The sequence below is a fragment of the Mus musculus genome, chromosome 10, assembly GCF_000001635.26.
Source record: "Mus musculus strain C57BL/6J chromosome 10, GRCm38.p6 C57BL/6J".
NCBI lineage: Eukaryota > Metazoa > Chordata > Mammalia > Rodentia > Muridae > Mus > Mus musculus.
Genome location: NC_000076.6, coordinates 117,090,079 through 117,110,607, shown reverse-complemented (window position 1 = coordinate 117,110,607; position 20,529 = coordinate 117,090,079). Strand labels below are relative to the sequence as shown.

At 41.9% G+C, this 20,529-nt stretch overlaps 1 protein-coding gene across 1 annotated transcript in view; it reads left to right on the top strand.

The window, feature by feature from the left end:
- Frs2 (fibroblast growth factor receptor substrate 2) overlaps positions 1 to 20,529 on the top strand; it is a 78,348-nt gene that overhangs the window by 37,867 nt on the left and 19,952 nt on the right. The window contains exons 2-4 of the mRNA NM_177798.3: positions 8,410 to 8,495; positions 9,940 to 9,982; positions 10,641 to 10,665. The gene's annotated coding sequence lies outside the window, so the exon portion shown is untranslated. The remainder of the gene's footprint in view (positions 1 to 8,409; positions 8,496 to 9,939; positions 9,983 to 10,640; positions 10,666 to 20,529) is intronic.

Genomic DNA, 20,529 nt, shown 5'->3' with positions numbered 1-20,529 from the left:
ATTTTAAAGTTGAAAGTTGGTGGCTTTGACCTACTTTATGATGAAGCTTCGCCTGTGCAGTTAAGCTGTCACAGAACTTCATATGTAACCCGGGCTGGCCTTGAATTTCCTGTTCCTTCTTCACTGTTAGAGTGCCTGACTGCAGGTGTGCACTACGAGGCTGACTTTCATTCACTTTACATTCTAATCAGTGTTTGAGTAGTCTCCATTCTATCTTGTTTTGTGGTGCATGTATCAAGCCCAGGTGCATGGTAGCTGAGAGCTTTGCCCCTGAGATTCCCCAGCCTAATTTCTGCTTCTTTCTCCTTTTGGAACAGTTTTAAAATGCTTTGGCTCTGTCTAAAATCTAATGCTTTCTTTTTGGAAACCTGGGCTTGCAATTGAGTTAGTTATTGAGTAAGAAAGGGGCATGAAGGAGAGGGAAGACAGACAGAAAGACCAGTGCTAAGGAAGGGAAATACTAAAACTGCACATACATACAAAGAAATACGCGTGCAAGGAAGGGCACACACTCTGTTGTGCAAGCGGCACTTAAAGTACCTTTAAATTCTTCTGTTAGGTTGAAAGACAATACAATTCTTTGTGCTGGTTTAGGAAGCCATTCATTTTATTTATTTTATTAGGGTTAAGTCAATGCTTTCCCTAAAGTAAGCAATAAGTCTTAGGATTTTTGCAATGTCAGTAAAGACTGCATGTTTCTTCAGAGGCCCCACACTTACTGAATTGCTTTAATACAAGTCTGTCTGCTGATTTTTCCGTAGTACCCAAACAGCACTCTATAATAATGTGTGCCCTTGTGATGAAATAGCATCATTTTTGTAAAACTGAATAATTTGACTGTCCTTCTTTACATAGCACTTTTGGAGCCTCAGATGTGGTCTGGGTGTTAGAGAAATGCTGATGTAAGTTGGAATTAACATTAACACTGAGCACATTCACACTGAGCATATTCACACTGGGGGCATTCACACTGAGCGCATTCACTCTGAGTGTATTCACACTGGGGGCATTTACACTGAGTGTATTCACATTGGGGGTATTCACACTGAGCACATTCACTCTGGCACATTCACTCTGAGCGTATTCACACTAAGCACACTGTGCTGTCAGCCTGTTGCCACACCTGCTCATTTTTTTAGGCAGTGCATTTTAATTTGAGAACTGTTAGTTCTTTATAAAATTTTTGTTTTGAGTCCAGTTCAAGCTGTGTGTGTTTGTGCGTGCATGTGTGCGTGTATAGGTTATTGGGACATACATCTTTGAATTTTTAAGCTTATGCTTCCTGTATTAAACTAATAATCTTGAAATAATCTGTAGTCCTTTTGTTAGACAACTAAGCTGAAAACACACACTAGTAAGCAGACTACTGACACATAAGGAAGGAGGTATATGGTAGGGAGCTCCGGGACTTTCTGTGACTAACTTTAGGGAATGTAAGGACAAAAGTATTTCAGGTATAGCTTGTACTCTTGGTTTGTGTGTGCCCAATGAGCCATAGGTTGGGAGCGAGGTTGGTGCTCAGTGTGATAGTGTGGGGAGGTGGTGGACCATAAAAGGGGTAGGGCTCAACGCAAGATAATTAAAGTGTAGAAATTGCTGTCTTTAGAATATGGAACCCTGGGTCGTTCTCTCCAGATCTGTACTGAGGGAGCAGGACCGGCTACTTCTTGTGATCTTTTCTTTGTTGTGATGTCTCCCTGGAGCTGCTCACTAGAGCCGGTTCCATGCTATTAGGACTTCAGTCCTCCAGATGATGAGCTTTAATTAGGGCTTAGAAAACAACCCACCCTCCAGGCGTGGTGCGCTCACTCTCCCTTCAGACCAGCACCTGGAGGACAGAAGCAGGTGGATTTATCACTGAGTTTGAGGCTAGCCTGGTCATAAGTTCCATAGTGAGACCCTGTCTCATTTAATTAATTAATTTTAAAATGCAATGAAAAACTAATGACTGTCTGTAGGTCACATGTAAAAACTGAATTCAGGCAAGCCTGTTTTGAGGTCAGGTTTTCTATATAGCAAAGGTTTTAGACATTGCATTTAATTTTATGATAAACAATAAATGTCACAGATTGGTGATGCCTATTTAGGTTTGTATACATCTTTTGCTTGTGATGAAGATCTAGAAGAAAATTAGTGAAGTTTCTACTTTGATACTCTAAATAGGTCACAGTGGAAAATGTAATAATGTTTTCTGTTTAGAAATACATTTTGTGTAGTGCCTAGAATGTAGTCAGGTTATCTGTATAAAACAAAAGTTTGTTGTTGTTGTTTTAATTTTATGTATGTGAATACTCTGTCCCTGTCTTCAGACACACCAGAAGAGCACATCCCATTACAGATGGTTGTGAGCCACCATGTCGTTGTTGGGAATTAAACTCCGAACCTCTGGAAAAACAGTCAGTGCTCTTAACCACTGAGCCATCTCTATCCCCAAAACAAAAGTTTTAAACTAGGACATTTCCTCATTTTTTTGAGCGTACATAGGAAGAAAGACCAGACACTTACTGATTATAAAGATTGCACACATAGCTTGCTTGCTTGCTTGCTTTTTTTTTTTTTTTTTTTTTTGGTTTTTCGAGACAGGGTTTCTCTGTGTAGCCCCGGCTGTCCTGGAACTCACTCTGTAGACCAGGCTGGCCTCGAACTCAGAAATCCGCCTGCCTTTGCCTCCGGAGTGCTGGGATTAAAGGCATGCGCCACCACCACCTGGTTTGTACACATAGCTTTCAAGAGACCATGTACACTTCATATGCTATCATTTCCCTTTTCTTTTATTTATTTTATGTATATGTACACTGTAGCTGTCTTCAGACACACCAGAAGAGGGCATCTGATCTCATTACAGATGTTTGTGAGCCACCATGTGGTTGCTGGGATTTGAACTCAGATCCTCTGGAAGAGCAGCCAGTGCTCTTAACTGCTGAGCCATCTCTCCAGCCCCCATTTTCCCTTCTTTAACCTGAAACAAAGTATAAAAGCAAACACTACTAATGATGCCTGAGGTATTGACTTGGAAATCACACAGCCCATTCCAGTACCGTCATTGGATTTGAAGGTTTGTGTTGAACATGTTTTTGTTGAAAAACATCAAATCCAGCTGGGCGTGGTGGCGCACGCCTTTAATCCCAGCACTCCGGAGGCAAAGGCAGGCGGATTTCTGAGTTCGAGGCCAGCCTGGTCTACAGAGTGAGTTCCAGGACAGCCGGGGCTACACAGAGAAACCCTGTCTCGAAAAACCAAAAAAAAAAAAAAAAAAAAAAAAAGCCCCGATCCATATATTAAAAAACAAACAAACATTAAATCCTGTTTTATTTTGTTTTTTAACTTTTAAATTATGTCTGTCTTCCCTCCCATCCTTAGTAATCCCAAACACTGAATTGAAGAGCAGTCTTAAGTGTAGTTTTTCTTTACAATACTGGACAAAAGATTTTTGAATGGTAGCATTTATATTTAGTCATTTGGGAATTTTAAGTTGGTAACTCCAATGCCTTATCCTCTGTGCAAAGAGCTAAGCTGTATTAATGTCTAAGGCACACTTTTAGTCACAGTGATAACTGTTATTTTCTCTAGATAATTGAGGGCATTAGTGTAATAAAGCTAAGTTATTAAAAGTCTTTCAAAAAAATTTTTTTACATTTATTTCTTGTGTGTGTGAGACTGTACACTCACATAGGCACGTGGGGCCATAGGAAGGCAGCTCTGAGGAGCCAGGTCTGTTTCCTCCGTATGGGTCTGGGAGAGTGCACACAGGTGTCAGGAAGACAAGTGTCTGCTTAGCCATTTTGCTAGCCCTCTCTCATCTTTCAGAGAGTTGAATTTACAAGTCTGATTTGTAGACGACTGAGGCTATTCTGTTTAAAGTCTTCAAAGGGTTCTCTCCACCTCCTTCCCCCAAGTCAGCTTTTCATGCCAAAGTCATTGTCTAGCTCTTGAAGTCCCTGCTGATTATGTTTTTGATATTTTGGATTTATTTTTACATCTTGGATTATATGAGAATAGCTTGTGAACTTTAAATGAAAATGGATTGTTGAGATGAAAGGTATGTGGCAGAGGTTTGGGACAGCTCTGGAGACTGTATGTTTGCTTTGGTCTTGAGGGTGATGGCTGAGTCACACTTGGGGGGGGTCCTCTGTCCCCTGGCTAATCTCTGTTAAAACCCTGCAGCTTGCCACGTGTGATATACAAAAGGCAAAGTGGGCCTCAGCCCAGAGGGCGTCTGTTTATCTAAAGAAGAAAAAATGCAGTTCAAACAGCCCTACTGTGTTGTGTGTATCTAATTTAGTCATGTTACCCGTTCGTGGGCTCTTTTGATTCTTTCTAGGGCCCATGGTGCCTAAAGATAACAAATAAATTTGAAATAGTTGAACTTCTGAGAAAACATGAAACTTTATAACCACAATAGAAATACTTCAAAACAAAACAAAAAACAAACAGGAGAAAGGCTGTGTCATTTCTATTGAGAGTTGTCTTAATGGTGCTCATTTGATTAAAACTCATAACTGCTCTTTTGTGGAGCTAATAGTGCAGAGTATTTAAAAACAGAACACTAAGAAAAACAGTGCGATACATACAACTTCATTAATTGTTTGAAGTTGGGAACATAAGAAACTTAAAAGTATTTTTTTGCTATGTTTCACTTTATGTGTATAATGCCTTGAGACGTGTGTGTGTGTGTGTGTGTGTGTGCACTGCATGCATGCTTGCTGCTCTATGACAGCAGAAGAGGGTGTTGGAGCCTTGGAATTGTAATTATTCATAGTCGTGAGCCTCCATGCTGAGAATCAAACCAGGCTCCTCTGGAAGAGCAGCAATGCTCTTACCTGCTGAGCCATCTCTCCAGCCCTAAGTATCTTTTAAAAAGTGGCAGTATGGACCAGTAGATGTTGAGAACAAAACTCTGAAAACTGATGATGGTATGTTTGGAAATCAGTTCATCTAAAGTGAGTAACTTATTTTTCTTAAATATTCTCTACCAGATAGCAAGAAAGAAGTAAGTATTTGGGTTTGGGGGGTGCTTTCCCAGACAGGCAGCTATCTTTGGTGAGATGACTTATAAAAACCAGAGTCTAAAGGAAAAGGAGAAATAAGCGGCTCTCGTGGTGGTGGGGTTGCTTGCACAGAGAAAACAAGTAAGAAAGCTTTGAAGTGGGAACATGGCATAATGTATTTAAGGAGAGCACAGAGGCCATTGTGGCTCAAGAGCAGGGACAGAGGTGGGTGAGTGGGAAGCAGTCAGGGAGGTGGAAAGAATCGCTGCTAAAGGTTTGGTATTAGTAAGAGTGTTTCCTTGAAGGGCTTAGGGAAGGATGATATGCTCTGACCTTCTTTTGAAAACAGTTAATCTCACTGATTCTTGAAGCAGGCAGGGAAGAGGTGGGGCTCTGATGGAGCCACTGCAATAACAGAGCTAGGAAGGAAACATGGCGTGGATCATGCGATGAGCGTGGCTATGGAAGCTCATGCAGCTGTGGGTTAGAGCTGCCTGTTCAGGCTTTGTGAGACTCTGGGCTTGGTTCTCCAGAACACCACACAATGTCTGTCTGTCTGTCTATTTGTCTGTCTATCTGTCTTTTGCACTGTCTGCTTTATTACCTTTCATATGAAATTTATGGGTAAGCAACTTCTAAAGGTGACCATGAATTTTATGTACTTAGTGTTCCAGCTCATGGTGGTTATTATAGTGTGGTGTGTGGTGGGATAATAATTGCTTTAAGGCTTTTTTAAGGGGAAAGAGCAAGTAATAGATATTTATGAAATGAATCATGAGTCTTTATGGATACTCTAAATTTTATATAATCATTGAGTTTTTACTTCTGTGATTTTTATTTGAATCATAATGAGAAATATTACCTATTAGCCAGTTTTTTTTTTTAAATACATATAATTATTTCTTAGTGTGGAGGGCGTAAGGTTGGGTGACTGTTCCAGGATGTACATGTGGTGGTCAGAGAACAAATGGGTTTCTTCTCTCTTTTCCTCCATATTCTTTCTAGGGATTGAACTTAGACCATCAGAGCTGTTGCCAAATGTCTTTACTCCTAAAACATCTTTCTGGTCCCAAGTTTAAGAGTTTTTGAGATAAAGAAGCTATAACCATGAAACTTGAACAGCATGTCTACCTAAACAAAACATGAACAAACACTGACTGGGAGACTCTCCCAGGCCCCACCCCTGCACAGAGTACTAGCAGTTAGCAGCAGCTCAGCTAGGGAGAGCACCCTGAGAGGTTATACAGTTCCAAGTGCTGCTGAGGTGCATAACAGTTTCCTTAGAGACTGAAACATTTCATCCTACAGGGAAACCCCCCTAAGCAGGATGGTAAACAACTCAAAAATAAACCCAGAACATCCCTGAAACTACCAGGTTCATTGGGCCACTTTTTGCTGGGGTGAGCAATAAAAACAGAGTCCCTATCAGAGAAACAAAGATAAGCTACAAAAGACCACTGAGAGCAGACCAGCTGCCTGGGAGAAGCAGAAAGGAGCTGAACTGGCTGGAAGAGATTTGGACCAAAGTCCCTTGAAACTTTCCAACCTGTTGAGCTGCCTGCAAGCTCTGCAGTGTGCTCTAGGTCCCCAGTGTTGTGAGCAGCTGTCTTTGAGCTACTTCTGCTCCTGTCAGTAACTCCTCACCCCTACTCCTGTAAACAACCCCACTAAGACTCATGGTCCAAAAAGTTGGTCTCTGGTGGTATCCATCCACACTTTGGCTGGTTTAGCTCCCAGTCTGTAGTGAATAACATGTGTAGTGCCTCCCCAGGATATGTTTTGTCACACAGTGATGAACCCTAAAGCCATATCTATGCAAGTACCACTAAATGGACACACGCAGTGTAACAATAATCATTAAAGAATAAAAGGACTTCTGAGGGTGTGTATGGGTTTGCCACAGCATTCATGAGGTAGTTCGAAGACAACTTGGGGTTGTTTCATTCCCTACCATTTGGTCCTGGGGATCAAACTCAGGCTATCAAGCTTGGCAGCACACATCTATACTAGCTGAGTATCTCATCTACCTATCTTGTATTTTTAATTATCTTAACTATGTTTCTAAAGCCTGGCTTGATGGTGTGTGCTGCATATTGCACAGGAAGGTGAGGTCCGAGGATCTTGAGTTTCAGATGAACCTAGGCTAACTACAAGACAACCAACCACTCAAGCAGTTCAACCAACCACTCAAGCAGCTGGCCAGACCTCCCTAACCAACCCATGATAGCACAAAATGCAGTTTTCAGCAGCACCTGGTTTATCTTACTCCTTTTCTCCATTATCATCTGAGAATGATTTGGGTTCATTGTTGCTCATTTTGCTTTGTGAAGGATGTGGGACCATCTGAGTTTCTTATTCTTCCAAGTTTTCACATGGACACATACAAATAGTATTTTGATTGATTGATTGAGACAGGGCCTGACTATGTAGTTGTCTATGTATGTAGTTCACTGTGGAACTCTCTGTAGCCTGGACTGGCCTCAGACTCACAGAGATCTGCTGCCTCTGCTTCACCCCTATGCCCAGCCACAAATAGCATTTTGTGATCATCATTCAGTTGTAGTCTAAGAAGTAGAGACTGCCAGAGTTGTTGGGTTTACTCTTGAGATCTGTCAGAGTAGCACCATTTCATTCCCTACAGAAGACCGTGTTCCTAGTGCTCTCTACAGTACCTCAAAGAATATGAATGTTTAATAAAACGTCCTGGGACCCGACAGAAACCACATATTCAACTCTTGTTCTTCTCAGAGTCTTTACCAAAGGTGGAGTTGGTCAAGAGCATAGGTGGCCTAGGCTTTGCTCTGTCTCTGTGCTCGGGAGTAGGTCTTCCTTGCCGTGCCTTTTGTGGCTCTTGTTTATTGGAGAAAGACGGTGCCGGTGTAGTTGGCATTCGTGCTGTTCTGTGGAAGAAATGGTGTTTGAGACTTAAAGTACTTAAGCATGTCATCAGTTGGAGTTAACTAATAATCAGTTTATTCATTCTTTGAACAAACAAGTGTGGGACACTCTTTGACAGGAAAGCCACTGATTCAGGTGTCTAAAATAAACACAAAAGGAGCAGTGACCCCTTTCTTGGGTTTTCATTCCAGGTGAGTGGGTAGGTAAATAGCAAGTGGGCAATTGCTTCATGGAGCTCAAAATGCGCAGTTTATGGTTTCCTATGTGCATGTCTTTTGGTCCACTTTGTCAGTCACATTCAGGACTGTAAGGCCCAGCAGGAACAATGGTGTTGAGGACTGAAGCTGCCTGGCCCTGAGGGACAAGACCCAGCTTTTTCTTTTTAAGTCTTTCATAACTCAGACCTGTTCATGTTTTCTAGTAGGAGTTTGCTTATGGTCATGATAATGTAGTTAATTGTTCTTTACATTTACTTCATTTTATTATATAAGTTATATTCTCGATTATTGTGCCTTTATTTCAGAAATGGCTACCAAGAAGTAAATGCCCAGACGTAATGGTGATGCAGGTGTCATGAAGTAAGATGCAGTATAGCATCCATCCAGATTAGTAAGTGACCAAATCTCTCTCTTTTACCTAAACAGTTATCTGTGCTGAAAACATTTAATACGAATGTGGGCATTAAAAGAGTCACTTACATCTCTGTTTTACTGGATAGTTTAGGTTGATTCTACAAAATGTCTGCTATGTTTTCTTAAAAGAACCGTGCATGTAGTATATTGAATTACAGCTTTAGAAAAATGTACTTAAAGAGTTACCTCTGCCCACTACAGCTTTTCTTACTATTTTTGGATATCTATTTTTATCCCAGTCTTTGTTTTTGATAGTATAATGCTATAGTTTGATCATAGTGTTATACAGACGGACTATGCTTCTTATCTGGGTGTGATCCCACATGCCCAAAGCCCAAACGCTGGAATGGCTGAGGCAGGAGGATTGTGTATCTAAGTTCAAGGCCATTTTGGGATCCAGAGAGACTCAGTCTCAAATAAATGACAAAAAAATAGCTTCTAAAATTAGATTTATTTCAGATACTTCTTTCTTGAATTAAAAACTTACCCTTCAATATTTAATTGAGGGTTTCTTATTGGAATGATAAAATGTTCTACAATTAGATGAACCTAATGATTATATAATATAATATCATAAAATATAATAGTCTATGAATATAAATACTTCTGTTGAAATAAGTTAACTTATAATATTTTTATACCTTAAAAAATTATCCAGCCAAGTGTGGTGGCGCACGCCTTTAATCCCAGCACTCCGGAGGCAGAGGCAGGCGGATTTCTGAGTTCGAAGCCAGCCTGGTCTACAGAGTGAGTTCCAGGACAGCCAGGGCTACACAGAGAAACCCTGTTTCGAAAAAAGAAAAAAAAATCATTCAGAATATGTCTTGGAGAAACAAATGTCACTTGAGTTTCTGGTGTCTTAGAATATGACAGTGCGCCTCACATCATGTGCCTGACAAAAATGATTTGATTTGGTGTTTATTTATTTATTTATTTTTTAAGATTTACTTTTTAAATTTTATGTGCATGAATGATTTGCCCCCATATCTGTATATCACATGCACACCTGGTTTCCTTGGAAGCCAGAGGAGGGTGTCCGATCCCCTAGAGCTCAAGTTGCAAATGGTGGGGACCTACCGTGTGCTGGGAATGAAACCCAGGGCCTCTACAAGAGCAGCAAGTACACGAGCCACCGAGCCACCGCTCCAGCTCCTTCACATGGTAGTGTTATAGTAGAGTGGATTTTATGTTTATTTTATTATTAAGAAATTACTGTATTAGGCATGATGGTATACACCTTTAATCCCAGACTCATGTGGTAGAGGCCAGTGGATCTATGAGTTCAAGGCCAATCAGGACAACATAGTAAGATCTCTCTTAAAAAGAAGTAAATTATAACTGAATTTGATTTTGAAATTTCTCATTTTCAAGAAACTATTTTCAAACTAATTCTCTCCTACCTGATTTTTTTTTCTTTTAAGGGACAAAATTATATCTGTTTTTCTCAGAAAAGAATTCCAAAAGGTAAGAAATCATTTATATAATGGTAAACTAAACGGGAATAGTTGAGTGATTTCCTCTGAAAGATAAGTAATATCATTTCTGTTGCCTTCTTTTAGACGTTATTAACGTAGTGTGCCCTATGTGTGTGTTGGTGCTTGTATGCCATGAGACCCCTGTAGAGCTGGGAGGACAGCTCGTGAGGCCGTTTCTCCTTCCCCCATGTGGGTCAGGGGTGGAACTGGGTAACCAGGCTTGCTCAGCCCTTTGAGTCATCTCACCATCTGTTTTCGTGGTTATCTTTTGTTTGTTTTAGTTTTTAAAGATGGGGTTTCTTACTCTGTAGCTTTGGCTAGCCTTGAACTTGCTATATAAATCAGGCTGGCCAGTAGTTCAGAGATCCTTCTCTGCCCTCCTTCCAGCATGGAGATCTAAGGGGTATGCCACCATGCCCTACTGTTTTTTAAGTTTTTAAAAACAGGGTCTCATGTAGCCCAGGCTATGTCAGATTCACTGTGTAGCTAGCTAGCTTTGACTTTGGCCTACTGCTTGAACTATAGCTCTGTTCCTCCATAATAATGGTGTTGTTAGGGTTCCAGCCCTACTAGATATTTTTTTTAATTCCTTATTGGTCACCTTTCCAATGGATTTTTAACAATAGTTTTTTTTTTTAATTCTTTAGACTTTTTGAAGGAAGACATCATCGAGTGAGTAGAAACTATCTTTGTTTGTTTGTTAACTGTGTACCAACTACTTGGATTCAATTGCTGGGCAACTTTAAAAAGTCACTGTGGTCATATTTCCTCAGGAACATTGGAGGTGGGTAGTAGTGATCATTGTAGATTAATTCCACCTGCCAACTAAATGCCAGTTAAAAAAAATGTTTCTAATTCCTTATGGATCACTTTTCCAATGGATTTTTAAGAAAATCGTTTTTAAAATACTCTCTAGACTTTCTGAAGGAAATCTCTTAAAGGGATTGTTTTAGATCAGTGATCAATTCCTGCTAAATCTTCCAGCATCAGGCTTTAAGGGACGCATACACTCTGGACCATCCTTTCCCACTGTTGACACTACTGCAGAGTTGATCCTGGGGGGGGGGGGGGGGAGGGGCGGGGGCGGGGCTGAGGCTAGGAGCGCAGAGCAGCAGGGAAGGCAGGCTGCTGCCCACAGCAGGGCTTCAGCCTCCACCAGGAGCTGCCTCAGCAGTCCAGGCTGTTGGGAGTTCTTGGAAGATGTAAATAGCATGTTCAAATCTTCCAGGGTGCTGTTCAAGGCATTGAGAAAGTACTTACATAGAAATCCAGAACGTTCTTTTCCTAGACTATAGTGCCTAAAGCAAAATTTCTGGGTTTATTTGTTTGTTTGTCTTGTATTTTGGTGTTTGTTTGTTTGTTTGTTTGTTTTTGAAACAGGGTTTCTCTTTGTAGCCCTGGCTGTCTCGGAACTCACTATGTAGAACTCAAACCCAGAGATCCCTCTTCCTCCACCTTCCAAGTGCTGGGATTAATGGCTTGTGCCACCAGCTCCACAAAATTTAAAAGGCTTAATCTTATTGTTCTTAGTCTGTCATCTTTGCCATTTTCTTTTGAAAAGTGAAATTTAAATCTTCTATATTAGTAAAATATGTGATTCATAATGATGATGGGTCACAGGGTCTGATAGTTTTCGGGCTCCCATCTAGAGAGTGGTAAGTGGTTATTTTTGTGATTTTTTTTTTTTTAAATTTGTATTTTATTGATACTGGGCATTGAACCTAAGGCCTCGTATGTGGTAGGCACACTCCTCTTAGTGAGCTATGCCTAAGTTCTAGTATTTTTATTTTGTGTTTGTGTGTATGCATACTTGTTGGTACACGTATGCAGATGTACGTGTATATGCAGATGCATGTCTGTGCATGTGTATGTAGAGACCAGAGGATGACCTCAGCTGTCACTTTTTTCTCTGGAGACAGGGTCTCTTATTTGCTTGGAACTTGCCAACTAGGCTGGACTGGCTGGTCAGAGAGCCCAGGGGATCTTGTCTGACTCTGTCTCCATAAAACTGGGAGTACAAGTGCACACCAGCACACCCAGCTTCCCATCTCGGGGCCTCTGCTTGCAAGGCACGTACTTTACTAACTGAACCACCTCTCCAGCACCCTGATAGTTTATATTTAGTGTAGAAATTAGCACATCACACACACACACACAGTATCACTGCTATGTAGTTAATGTTGTAAAGGGACAGTGGCAACCTTAAAAAATCATTATACATCTTAAATACTCTATATAGTGTATTTTGTGTTTTATTTTTTTGTGTAGGTTTTTTGAGAGCCTCAAAGAGGCTGCAGGTCTGGGCTGGAGAGATGGCTCAGCGGTTAAGAGCACTGACTGCTCTTCCAAAGGTCCCGAGTTCAAATCCCAGCAACCACATGGTGGCTCACAACCATCCGTAATGAGATCTGATGTCCTCTTCTGGTGTGTCTGAGGACAGCTACAGTGTACTTATATAATAATAAATAAATCTTAAAAAAATAAAAAGAGGCTGCAGGTCTGACACATAAGTTCAGGAGTACTGATACCAGAACAGTCTTTGGTTTCTGTTCTGCTCATCACCATTGGTCCATTTAAAGGGCTATCTGCTTTCTCCATATATATCGGTTCATTTTGTCTGTGTGTCTGTGTGTAGTAAATGAGTACATGTGTGTGTGAACAAATGTGTGGAGGCCAGAAGATGCCTTCCACTCTGCTCCTTTTCTCCGTCTAAGCCTTATTTATTGATTGATATACTTTGTGTTTGTGCATGGGTGTGTGCGCATGTATTCCTCCACCAAAGAAGCATAAGATCTCTGGAGCTGGAGTTAGAAGTGGCTGTGAGTTGCTGATGTAGATACTGGAACCAGATGTGGTTGGAAAAGGCTGAAGGTTCCTAACTGGGATGGCAGTTCTTACTGTGAGGTGAGGCCTTGGAGGCCCTGTTTCTGGGTTAGGAACTGACACAAGGTGGAAAGGGATAGGGAGGTGTCTCTATTTGTGTGTCTAGAATAATAGCAAACCACAGATTGGGCAACTTAAAGAGAGAAGTTTATTTCTCACCATATGGATGCTGAGAATTGAAGATAGTGTACTTACTGGCAGGGTCCTTGTCTGGTGAGTGCTGCTTCCTGCAGAGGAGGAGTGCAGGGCCAGGTGATGGAAGGTAGATAAAGAAAGGCCCTGTGAGCCTCTTCTGTGAGAGCCTTGATCCCAGCCACAGAGAGGAGCTGTGTGACTTGGGCAGCCCTTCCCTTCTGCTCCCAGCCAGTTCCAGCTCCTCAGCTTTGGAGGGGCAGGGAAGGCAGGAGGGTGCATGGCTGAGAGAGCAAAGCACATGGAAGGCAGCCTTTTGAAAGTGGTTGGTGGGCTGGTGAGATGGCTCAGTGGGTAAGAGCACCCGACTGCTCTTCCGAAGGTCCAAAGTTCAAAATCCCAGCAACCACATGGTGGCTCACAACCATCTGTAATGAGATCTGACTCCCTCTTCTGGGGTGTCTGAAGACAGCCACAGTGTACTTACATATAATAAAAATAAATAAAAAAAAAGAAAGAAAAAAAAGAAAGTGGTTAGTTGGTTGTTTTGTAAATGTCTATAATGATGTATTTATAAAAGTTTTGGTGTGAAGAGCAGAACTTTTGTGATTGATAATGCTTTTCACATTCCATAGATTGCCAAGTGTTGCCCTTTAATTGTACAACTCACAATTGAACAAGCACATAGTTCTTTTGGAGTATCTTCTGTTCTTGAGTCTTTTTATACAGCATAGTACTTTCACTGTTCTCACCCTGTATCCTGCATGGATAGAACCCTAATGTTTCCGTTTTTACAAATGGAGGCCAGCGTATGGCTGTCCTGTCAGTCACTCGTCATTACTTTGCTTCATGAACTAGGTTATAGGTTAAGTCTTAGAGAAGTTTGTTTTTATTATTGTTGTATTTTTAGTTGTGTGTGTGTACACGCACGCACACATGCACACATGCTCACTACTGTGTGCACAGATGCTGTGGTGAACAAGTGGCAGTTAAAGGACTTGAGAAAGTTGGTTCTCTTCTTCCTCAGAACCAGGCAGTCCAGGCACCTGTCCCCGGGTGTTAAACTATCTTGACAGCCCCCTAAGGAAGTGTTGTAACCTCATAATGTGGATATTTAAAAATCACATGTATACAGTTAAAAAAGAGAGTGAACAAAATCAGTGAGTACTTTTTAGTAGTTTTTAATTTTATTTTATGTGTATGAATGTTTTGCCTTCTTGAATGTCTGTGTACTGACTGTACCTTTGGTGTCCTTGGAGGCCAGAAGTAGGCATTGGATCTTCCGAAACTGGAGTTACAGACAGTTGTGGGTCACGATGCGGTTGCTGCGAATCAAGCCTTGGACTTCTGGAAGAGCAGTCAGTGCTCGTAACTGCTGAGCCATCTCTCCAGCCCCAGATGCTTTTATTTAAGTATACTTACTTTGAGTTCCACTGAAGCAGCATTTATTGAATTGATAGGATTTGGTTTACCTTTGTTATATAGAAAAACATTTCATTAACGTTTCTAATTTATCACAAATACCACAGACTTTCAGTTTAGTGTTCTGGTTTACTTTCGTTAAATATTAGGTGTCTGTATTTGCTGGGTACGATATTTTAAATGCCTTTGGGGGTTATGTAATAAACAAATTGATTGAATGTTTTCAGAGTGCCACAGTTTTCCCTGCCTGTTTTATAGTATGGGAATCATATATAATGCGTTGTAAAACTTTCTTTTATTCTGAAAGGCTCAGTTTGCTTCAGACCCAGGTACAGGCAGAGATCAAGATTGGTTCTAGGTAGTTCATGTTATCTATGTCAGTCTAGATCATAGGTCTTTAGATATGCTTATTACTTGATTTTATTTCAACATCTGGAACAGTAAGAAATTGTCCCTATAGGTGGTAGAATAATGAATGCAGATTGGCTGATAGTCCATTGGTTAAATTCTTGTGAAACTTGAAGTTCAGTAGCTCAGTGATGCTGGAAGTCTACCCCGGGGTCTCTCTCTTGCTAGGAAAGTGCTTTCTTTGGGCTTTGTGTCTGAGAGTCAGACAGAGGCTGTGATATTGAAAAGTTAGCACTTTGTGATTCCGATCCCTTGTGGTAGATCAAGGCGTCAGGTGTTAAATTTAACTGAAACTGAACTTTATTTTTGAAACTTGAGAGTTTTAATAGAAGAGTATGGTTGTTTTAGGTAACTTTTTGTTTCATATTCTGCTCAGAGTCTTGTATGATCTAGCTGGATGTACTTTCTTAGTTACTCAGAGTAGGTTGAAGCTGTACACAAACTGCTACCGCAGAACAAAAGTGCTGATGCGGATGAATCAAGCCCTGTAATGTGGACTGAAAGGCAAACCTCTTCTCTCCCCCTCTTGGAAGAACAAGCACTTTCCTTGCCAATGAGGACTGACTTTAAGTGGACCAGCTGTCCATGTTGGGAGCATAGGGTTGCTAAGGGGACCAGGGCTGTTTGCAGCAGAATGCAGCTGAGAGGGCAAGTTCTTGCTGTGTGAGCTGAGGGAAAGAATGTGGTGTGACTGTGCATCACTCCTAATCACAGAGTGCTGTGTGGGCAGCATGGAGACGATGGAGACGATGGAGACGCAGGGCTGCGAGCCCATGCTGTGTGCAGCCAGAAGCTCACCGGTCACGGGCAAATGTCTGCCTGCCTGAGAAACAAGAGTGAAGGTCTTTTGCTTGATGACATAAACGTTCATTATACCCAGTTTTAAAAAAGTATTTGGCATACATGTTTACGTGTTCCATCTCATCCTTTTAGCTGTGGATACAGTGTTGATAAGTTCCCAGTTTAATGATGTGTTCTTTGCGGTTGTATTTCTTTGACTTGACACTTTAATCAGGATTGTTTGGAAAGCCCCATCCCCCATCTTTGCTATTCTAAGTCCTCAGACCTCAGCCTCCCAAGTAGGTATGACAGCAGGCTTGCCCTGCTGTGCCTGCCTTAGCTGTTTCCCTCCCTCGCCCCACCATGTTATTGCTGTCTCCAAGGAAGAGCTCGCCTTTGTTTGTCGTTGTTTGTCTACTTGTTCTTCGTTTCTGAGCCTGGGTCTTATTTTGGAGTTTATAGGCCTGCTCAAGCTCATGTCTCCCCAGCCTTTGCTTCTGAGGCTAAGGAGAGCTTATCTTTGTCTGTATGTGTGTTTGAGACAGTCTTTCCCAGAATCTGGGGCTTGCCATTTTGGCTAGGCTGCCTTGCCCGGAAGGCAAGGGGGAAATCTTTCTGTTTGTGTCTCTCCAGTGCTGTGGCTGTAGCCACAAGCCTTCATTCCCAGCTTTTTAGGTTGGTGCTGGGGATCTGACCAGGCCTCCATCCTAGTGTGGCAAGAACTTTACCTGCCGAGCCATCTCTTCAGCCATGTGAGACCCTCACACATTGTTCATCCTCTAATGCATCTACAGATAGGTTCTGGTGTTGCATTTAGTAAACCATGAGATGATTTAAAGGGAGCTTACGGTTGGGAGCACGCCAACTCTTGGAGAGAGCTGCAGTTGAGTTCTGAGCACTTGGGTCAGATGATTGCCACCTGTACTGCCTGCAGCTCCAGGGCATCCAGTGACTTCTCTTGCCCTGTACAGGTGCGCATACACAAATGGCTTTCATTCTTAGAGATGCACACCCATGCAGAGAGAGAGGTACATCAGCATGCTTCAACTCTGACACACCTTTACTCTGACATGAGCACTGTTATGCATACTTAAGTAAACTCTACAGTAGACACAGACTGGCACCTGTATTGTTTTGGTTTTACTTTTTCCTTCTCCAATTCCAACATGTATGGATTCTTTCGTGTTTTGTTTTGTAAGGCAGTGTCTGATGTGTCTCAGGCTTACTTCCAACTTGATTTGTGTCATAGATGGCCTCGAGCTTCTGATCTTCTGCTTCTACCTCCCAAGTGCTGGGACCACAGGCGAATGCTACCGTGTTCCGTTGATTTAGTCCAGAAGATGGAATGTAGGGCTCCACGCACTTAGGCAAGCGCTCTGTCAACCGAGCCACAGCCCATCCCAAAGACAGACTTCTCTTTTTTTTTTTTTAAGATTTATTTATTTATTTATTTATTTATTGCATATGAGTACATCACCATTGCTCCCTTCAGACACACCAGAAGAAGGCATCAGGACTCATTGCAGATGGCTGTGAACCACCATGTGGTTGCTGGGAATTGAACTCAGGACCTCTGGATGAGCAGTCAGTGCTCTTACCCACTGAGCCATATAAACAAGGCATAAGAGGTAACATTACCATGAGGGGTAGTGGAGCAGTCACAGCCCTGTCAGCCTCACATTATTTAAGTCTTATTGCCCAGGCCGGCTTCAGCTAGAAATCCTCCTTCCTCGGCCTCCAGAGCTGCCGCAGCACGTGGCTCTTTATTTTCTTAGGCAGATAATCTACTTGATTTGACAAGGCTTTGTTTGATTAGTTTTGTAATTATATAATTTGAAGGGTAACTAAAGAATTAAAATAATTTGACCTCTAAATTCATTTGCCTCCCTGATGTTCCACAGCAGATCTTGATAAGCGTTGCCGCTGCCCCAAACAAGCAGCAGGTGATCCGTTCACAGCCCTCCCCGCTCCCACAGCAGCCCTGAATTTCAGTGTAGGATGACGTGAGCTGTCTTTCATTTATAGTTTATCTTAGAAAGAAGTCAGGCCAGTTGTGGTGGTGCACGCCAGTAGGATTTGCTGAAGGAGGCAGAGGCAGGAGGATCATGAGTTGGAGGTTAGCCTGGACTGCACATTTTAAAAAAGAAAGAAAAAAGTCAGGCTTTCGTGGATGAGTAGGTTTTGTTTCTGTGTGCTCTGCTTTACTGCACTGTCCTGTCTTGTCCTGAACCATTGCTCACAGAGATTTGTCTTACATATCTATCTGTGAGTTCAAGGCCAGCCTGGCCCATAGGTGAGTTCTAGACCCTGCCTCAAAACAAAGTCCTTAAAAAAAAAAAGAAAAGAAAGGATTGCATATGGCTCCAAGCCCCAGCACTCTAGAGACAAAAAGATGGAGAGTCTGAGGCAGCCTGGACTACGTAGTGAGTTCCCACCTGAGCCACATGGTTACGTGTGCCCTAGCCTAGGGCTTCATTCATACTAGACTACTACTGTACCCACTGGGCTGCATGCCCAGTGCCCTGGAGCGAACCTTGGTTTTTTGTGACTTTATTTTTTGTTACTTTCTCTCTTGCCAAGAAAGAGACTATGCTCCAGTTTTATAGGTTTAAAAATTTTCCTCTCATCTATTTGAAACATGTCTATTAAAAAGTGGTGATAACTATTTTCATAAAATTGTATTAATTTAAAATTACCTCTTCTAATCTCAGTATGAACTTTTTAAAGATCTATTTATTTACATACTTTATGTATATGAGAGCTATTTTTGCATGTGTGCCTGCATGATAGAAAAGGGAATCAGACAAAAGAGGGCATCAGATCCCATCACAGATGGTTGTGAGCCACCATGTGGTTGGTTGCTGGGAACTGAACTCAGGACCTCTAAAAGAGCAGCCTGTGCTCTTTACCACTGAGCCATCTCTAGAATCCTCTCAGTATGAATTTAATTCTGCATTTTTATGCTAATTTTTCACAAACTTTTTGTAAAATTTAGTCAAAAGCAGAATCCTGTTGGAAGTATGTCACATAGGAAGAGCACGCCAGGGCCTGGAGGTGAGTGTTAATTGGCACTCTCCCTACAGGAGAGAGAGTTACCAGTGTCCTTTAGGGAAAGATGGATCCTAGACTGGGGCAAACAAGCAGGACGCACAGGAGTAAACCCTACAAAGATGGGAATGTGTTAAAGGGGCATAGGAACCAACGAAAGCCAAAATTGAAATCATTTGCTTAACAAAGTCATGTAATGTAGTTTTAACAATACTCAGTGTAAAAGAAATATCCATGGGTCAGCAGTGGGGTAAATATGTGACTGGGTAGAATCAAAGCGGGGAAAAGACCGTCCTCTTGTGCAGAAGAATTCCAAATGATTGGCCAGTGCCACAGATAAAGCCCAGCAGAGAGACTGCGCACCTAGCACACTAAGCAGCTAGACAGTGTTCTGTGTTCAGAGAGAACTGAAGCTGCCCCCAACACCCTCTCCTTTCTTGTGTGTCATCCTGGAGATTGAACCCAGGATCTTCTGTACAGTGGGTCAGAGCTTTCTCACCCACCCACCCCATAATGCAGTGGAACTCCGCCCCTTGAAGGCTAACAACTGTACTTGTGGAAAGGCCTTGTGGCCCACACCACCTTTTACCTGCCCAGGCTAGCCTTAAGCTTAAAGTTGCCCAGGCTAGCCTTACGCTGAAAGTTCTGCTGTAGCCCCTTGAGTCTCCTGAGGGATTGCAGCCTGCATCGCCATGCTTGGCTTCCATACTGTGTGGGAAGGAGCTGGAGTGGAGTAGCTTCTAGTGGAGAAATGGCAGGCCCAGCCCAGCCAGGTGACCAGGCCAGCAGCATCAGCCACAGTCGTGCTGATAGTGTTTCAAGGGCTGTAAAGGTCTATCTCCTATCTCCTATCTCCAGTTTTCCCAACCTCATAATCCTCGTCTGGTTATAAGAAAGACAGGAAACAAATTCCAGCAAAGAGCTTTATAAAGTGTTTAACCGAGCATTGCTCAGAACTGGAGGAGTCTCCAGAACTAAGGAACATTGGGAGAAAATGTTACAGCCAAGAGAAGCCTTGAGATTGTAGGATTACATAGAAGTATCTTGGAAGGAATGGAAAAACTTATGTAAAAGCTAAGTAAAGCCAACAATTAAGTATACTTTAAAAAAATTAAATTGTTTTTTGTTTTTGAGAGAGGATGTCACACTATAGTTAGGCTGGCCTGGAACATACTGTATAGCCTAGGTTGGCCTCAAATTCATGGCAGTCCTCCTGCCTTGGCCTCTTGGATGTTGGGATACGGAGTAAGCTCCCATGGTGGTCTTAAGTGTGTACTTCAGTTGTTCCGGCACACCAACAAGCGAGCCGTGTAATGTAAGGTGTGAGCAGCAGAGGAGGTGGGCACGGGTCTGTGGGGTCTCCCTGCACCGTCATCCTGGGGTGTCTTGAAAGCTCAAGCCTTTCATCCCAGAAGAGACGACCTCAGACTGTTTTTGAAAGCCATAATTTAAATAATGCCATGCTGTTGAGCAGTCCATGTTTTTATTTTGTTTTATTTTAAAATTAATAAATACAGTAAAGGAATACTTTGCCCTGGGGTCCTGGGTAAATGGTTCTTGTAAAGAGGCCCTCTGAAGGCATAGTCATGAATGTGGGGGTTCTGGGTTTTGTTTGTTTGTTTTTTTAAAGTCTTAATCCCTTTAGAATATTTCAAGTTTTTGTTTATTTATTTATTTATTTATTATCTTCAGGTTAACCAAAATTCTTATAAAATACTGACTATATTTCATACTAAATTTTTTTGCCTGTGTTTATATTGAGTTTCTGTTTGTGTTTAGCTTAACTTGTAAAAGAAAGGTTGGAGCGTTAGTGTTGCTAATGTGACTAACCCTGCTTTCATATAAAAGCAGCCCTGTTGTAAT